The following is a 6,753-nucleotide window of genomic DNA, read 5'->3' as shown; positions in this document are numbered from 1 at the left end:
AATTTACACAGCCACGACGATGCTATATCAAGAAGTCTCGTGCTGTTTCTCTTGCGAGAACACGATGAACGGTGTGGCCATCTATGAGCAAGCACTCGGAGTAGCTTTGAATGTGACACTATATCACGTGCTATATTGAGACACTCGGATAATAAAACTACTTGTTCGAGCGTGTATCGAAATATACCGTACGATGAAAAAACGAACGAATCAAGATTTATATTAATGCGTATAATTCTGAATTATTCGGAACATTTTTCATATAAGTTGAATTTTATTCAGAGTAAGCGACAAAGCGACGAAGGTACGAACGAATAGTTGATTTTAATCCAATGGAGGCATTCTCTTTATTTTTCATTAAAATTCTGGCGCGTTGCATTCACGAGCGAGAGAAACTCGTACGCTAGAAATTAAAATTTTATGGTGTTTGGAGTATTTTATCCGAATTAAAGAACCGAATACTGTTCTCTACTTTTCACTGAAAATTTCCAAGTGTAAAAGGTGCAACTTTGGAACAACTTTAAACGAAATTGTCCGTAATAGAAATTAAAGAAGACGAAAGTGTCTGAAACTTTAAATCTGGACAAAATAGAGTTTAACGGTTTAAAGAATTTTGAACATTATGCTTTTTGTAAAAAAAATTAGTTTCATATTTTTGTTTCGTACAAGTTATCAAAATTTGTATACTCTGTTGTCGTTAAAAATAAACGTAGTCGATCGAGGTAAATTCAGTATGGAAACGCTTTATGAGCTTTCGATAAAGTTTTCTATTCAAAGAGCGAACAAATCCCATCATATTGGAGTCTCTGATGAATTGTGTACTCCAATTTCATACGGTACGTGAAATATATACATAGTTCGCTATATATCGAAATTAACTGCGTGAACGTTAAATTGTTCATTGTTTCGGGGACAAATTGAGTGAACGATGAAATCAAATATTTTTTTCTACGAATTTTTTTGACGAGAATAAGCTGGCAGCAACAGGAACAGACCATTTATTGATTGATGAATCGCGAACGTTAGCGGGAATATAGTGAGCGAACGACCGGATTCAATATTTTACGTTCAAAAGGTAATAAAAATTCTCTACAATGTTATGGAAATGAATTTTCGAGAGCGAAGGTCCTTGCAAGGTCATCCTATTGCTGGACACTGAATTGTTCCATTAAATATACAGAAGTGAGCTTGAAATTTTGAAGAATGAAAAAATTATAAAAAATTAATTTTATAATCGTAAATAAACCCTTTCGTTCAAAATGAAATATAAATAACTACGTTGAGAGATTAAATGAAAATACGGAGAACATACTATGAAGTTTATAAAAAGAACAGAAACGTGATAATGTTTAAGTCCAGAAGAGGAGTCGTAAATGAATATTTCTTCTAATATATAATTTCTTCGAAATTAGGCTCTGTAAAAGTCATCTTAGGATTCCTGTTCTCCACAACTACTTCAATTTTTAATGAAATATTCTTAAATTTATTTTTCTATCGATGCTCCAAACAAACTCAAATTACTCGATACTCCTACAAAACCAACGCAATCGATTCCATTCCAAACAGAATACTTACAAATCCCCTTCTCAAAATCCTCTCCGATCCTAACTGTACTTCAATTAAAAAAAAAATTCTTAAATTAATTTTTCCATCGATGCTCCAAACAAACTCAAATTACTCGATACTCCTACAAAACCAACGCAATCGATTCCATTCCAAACAGAATACTTACAAATCCCCTATTCAAAATCCTCTCCGATCTTAACTGTACTTTAATTTTTTTTAAAAATTCTTAAATTCATTTTTCCATTGATGCTCCAAACAAACTCAAATTACTCGATACTCCTACAAAACTAACGCAATCGACTCCATTCCAAACAAAATACTTACAAATCCCCTTTTCAAAATCCTCTCCAATCTTAACTGTACTTTAACTTAAAAAAAATTCTTACAATCATTTTTCCATCGATGCTCCAAACAAACTCAAATTACTCGATACTCCTACAAAACTAACAAACAGAATACTTACAAATCCCCTATTCAAAATCCTCTCCGATCCTAACTGTACCCCACTGCCCTAAGAAATCAATCGCAAAACATTCACACGATCGACACGATCACTATCTTCAAACCGAGACAAATACCACCTGGAGAGTGCAGCACGTTTGTCCAGAAAATTTTCCAAAAATACTGCACAAACTGGTACGTGGTAAACAGGATCGCGCGTGATTCTAGCGATCCACCTAAAACGCGCCACGGTTTCGCTTCTTTCGTCAGCGTGATTTGCATGACACAGCAGCGAATTAGCCGAGGCACGGTGGTTTGGTGGCGCGTTTCGCCGCGTTCTCGCGTGTTTAGCGTCGAAACGCCGGTGGACGACGGACGCGTGGGCGTCGCGTAGTAACCCACACGCCAGCTCGCGCCGGTGGGTGGACACGTGTGCCGAGTTGTTTCGCGTGTGCGATGGCCCACAGCAACAAGCCAAGGCGGCGGTAAACAATGTGAGCATACATTACTTACACGCACCCACATTCGCCATTGTGTCAGGACGGGCGTACGCATCCTTGTCTACCTCGGTTTCGGCCATCTTCTTTTTGCCCGTTGTTCACTCGACTCGTTCCACTCGCGTTCGTGTCCCCACTTTCGGCTGGTTACGCGTCCTCTTTCGTTGTCACGGCCGTTACTTCGAGTCTTCCGTCATTTTGATCGCTTCGTTTTCGAGTTCAGCACCGAATTCATCCAACAATTCAGGGACGAGTTGTTTCGTTCGAATGAAACACGAACTCGAATTGGTACAGGCAGTGATCGAAGCCGGTGGTATTTTACTACAATATTTTCTTTTTATATCGAATTTCGTGTCGAACAGTAGCTTCGAAAGTGGTAAATTAAAACATTCGATGATAAATTTCAATCGCACAGTTTCGAATTCAATCGACGAACTCGAATCGGTATTGGCGAGTATCATTTAACAAAATTGCATTTTTTTCTAATTGTCATCGTTTCTTTTAATCGTACTTTCTTCCGCTTTCTCGTGCTTCGTTTCGAGTCGAATTTTAAGAAGAATCTTCCGGGTCGCTGCTTCGCGTACGTCGCGTTTGTCTTATTTCTAACGTCGGGTGTATCTCGCAACAATTATTTACCAACGTGAAACGCGACTTCCGTTTTGCACTTGCCTAGTTTTTCCTTTACCCTGACCCTCCCCTTCGCTCAATCCCAACCCTGCTTGGAACGTTATTCAACCTGAACAACACCGTTCCACGCCCCCACGCACCCCCTTATTTATTTTACATCCGTCTTGCCTGTTTGCTCGCTGGCGTTGTTTTAACGAGCGTTGTTAACGGCAATGTTTGTCGAATCATCCCTCCGCGTTTGCTTTTTCCACCCTTCCCATGGTTCCTGATTTCTGCTACTTCTGTCTAGTTGAACGTTACCGTTCCCACGCAATCCGGTCCCTCCGCCCCTCGGCTTCCATTTCTTTATCTGTTGCTTCTCCTTGGCTCCTTTCGCTTTTCTTTTTCGTTTCCACGTTACCTGGTAGTCGCGTTCGTTACTTTCGTTTACGACTTTTCAACCGATCGCCGTGGGAAAAGAGCTGGACACCGATCGTGGAAACAGCGAGCCTCGAGTCAATTGCCGGAACGAGGTTTGTTCAATCGGAGGAGAGGAGAAAATGGCGCGTTGTTCGTTCGGAGGATGCAACAAACGTTCGAGCACCGATTATTTTTCGAGAAAATCAAAATTTCTCTACACTCAACTGTTCCATCTTGGAACGACGTCGAAGAAACTTTTGTAACGAACCGTGGAAATTTTTGCAACGACGAGTAACTCGTAGAATCAGTGCAGGATAATTTAATTCGAAAAGCAGATTTTTAATCACGGAAACGCGAATGTTTCTAATGGATTTTAAGGGAAATATTATTTTGCAACTTGTGACGCAAGAAGAATTTTTCTTTCAATGGATAAAAAGACTCTAAGATCTCTTACTATGGACTATTGGTATTTCAATATTCTCGAAGCTGGTCGCACCATAATTTTCTCTCGAAAAATGATCATCCGTATTCAAATTTAAATCTGTGTCTGTACTATGATTTTATCGACGAGAGTATAATTTCATTCGAACATTCTCGGACGCTATTTTACTCGCTTAAAGCAGATATTCACGGTGCAAAACTGCACATGAAAATATATTAAACCGGTCAGCGATAGGTTGCAAATAAGACCTCATCGAAATGCGAAGAAAATTTTGCTGAATACGAGCAGAACTTCGATGCAGTTGAAGGAAGATCCTGGTGCATTCAGGTACGACTTCTTTGAGTTCTGAAAATAAATACTTGGGATTGAAAAAAGCCTCTTTTCATAGAATTGAAAAGGAACCCGAAACGTGTAAGATATTACGAGAAAGTAATATCAAAGATATAAATTTTAGGGTATTGATACGGTTACCCGTACATTGAATTCGAAACTAAAGGTATCGGGCTATATCCTTTGTATTACAATGGTTATCCATGCAATTTTTGATTCGTGTACACACACCGAAGAATTTGACTTCATTGATTAAAACTTCTTCGGCCGAAGTCAAGAGGAATATTAAAGGCTGGTATGCCAACAACGAACACATCTAAAGTGTTTACCAAAGGTAATGAAGTTTCTTGAGCAATCAAAGGATGATTGGAATAATATTTTATCTTTTCAGTAGTTCCCAAAGAACTGAATCTTTTAATGTATACCGAAGCACTCGAGTCCACTTGTTCGAAATCCTTCGGTCGAAGTTAACGGAAATATTACAAAGCTGTACGTCGCTTCGAGGTATCTTCCTTCAGATCTGAGATACATATTCCTATCTACGTAAGATCAACGTGATTCTACGGCACAAAATAAGAGAAAGATTCGAGAATGAATAAATCGCTTCGAAAGTATTATTTTCGTGAAAAACGTATTTGGAAATTATTCGAGTACCTGTGTATCTAATTAACGATTATTTCACCGCAGACCCTTGCTGTGACCATTTGATTCACCATAATAGCTTTCAGTATAGAAAAATAATACGAGGGCGCAATGGACCAGGCTCAAGGTCAAGGTGCGTGGAAAACACTTTAATCCGTAATTAGTAATTAATTAAGACACGTAGTACTTAACCGATCTTCGAATACATTTTTCTCGAAATCCTCCGGCGCCATTTCGTTATTCCTGAGTCCTGTCCCACTTTCTGCCATAAAACCTTCCCGGCCTCGTTTGTATCGTAAATTACGGGCCACCCTCTACACGCGAAACCTTGACTCGATATTTCTTATGCACCCTTTAGACGTCGCGTTGAATTTTGAAAAGTTCCGCGAGACTTTAAACAATTCTTCAATTGCCGGAGACACTTTAATCACCGAGAGAACGAGCTCTCCATCCTGGCCGAAATTAACGAGCGAGGATCAACTTTGAACGTCAGTTTACAACTGTCCAATTGCTCGTTGATAGTTTCGAGAACATCGAAGTTACGAAATGTTTGTAAAATTCAATAAATTAAGTCATTCGGTCTTAAAAAGACGTTTCAATTAAGTCGACGACGTGCAACGATTACGGTTCGAAGCTGGTGTGTGCTCTGCGTGCGTATCGCGGCAAGTAAAGGATTAACTCCAGGAGCACGCAGTATCCTGACAAGAATGACTGTAAAACTATGTTGTAAACTACGATCTTCTACCCACCGTGCAGTGAGGTCCTGTTAGCGTAGTCTTATTACGTTGTAAGCTGGATGTCACTCGAAGATAATACGGATGGCGGTGTCGAGTTTCTCTATGGTGTATACCTTGCTGCAAGTAGGCCAACTCCCTAACAGATGTTAATGGATTCGGTTGTTGCTACATCATAAATCGAATATTCATGGGTGTACTTCGTTTATCTTGTTATTCTAAATACACTATGGAAGTACGCTGTGCATCAAGATTGCACAGCAATAAATATGTAGGATTTTATTCGAAAAGATGAAGAATAGTTTAAGGTCTCTGCAAGTGTGTAACAATCTCGCCAACGATTCAAGTTTAATATTAAATTTCATCTCTCAATTTCATCTTATCTTGAATAACTTTCGAAACAATTCTATACGAGGAAAATTGGAAATGAGATAAAAAAAAAAACATTTCTTTCTCGATAATCGAACCGGAGACATACCCATCGATTAGATAAAGCGTTGTACAACTGTATCTTTACACATTATAATATTTACACATTGTTTCATTCAACCCTTCGATTCATATTGTATACTATCTGAATTACTCAACACTGCACAATATACAAAATATTGTTTCGATGGAAATATTATTTTAGCCCTTGCTGGTATACTTTTTTCCCGACCACAAACAGAATCCGTTGTCACTCATCTTCGTATTGAAATATAGAAATATCTATATTTCGTTTATTATGCATTCCAGCAAAAATTCTCATACGACGAAAAAGTTTCTAAATTTAATTTCCGACAACTTTTGTCATGCATACTTTCACTGTAGAAGCAACGGTAAGCGTGATACTCCACGTTTTATGGCTGCTGCCCCAAACGGTACTCTCTCCCCGCGGGAATTCCATGGTGTCGCGTGCACGTATCGTAGCACGAACGTTAAATCAAACCAAACCGTAGATATGCTGCAAGTCTCGTCCCAATTACGCGGAGAAATAGACGTATACTCTGTATTTATAGAGAACTCGAGTGCAATAAAAACGTATTATTGTCCCGAATACGTACTCGACGAAAATCCACTCGGTGTCACCATT

Source organism: Ptiloglossa arizonensis, chromosome 8, assembly GCF_051014685.1.
Source record: "Ptiloglossa arizonensis isolate GNS036 chromosome 8, iyPtiAriz1_principal, whole genome shotgun sequence".
Classification (NCBI taxonomy): Eukaryota; Metazoa; Arthropoda; class Insecta; order Hymenoptera; family Colletidae; genus Ptiloglossa; species Ptiloglossa arizonensis.
The sequence above is the reverse complement of the archived record's forward strand: the minus strand, read 5'-3'. Positions refer to the sequence as shown.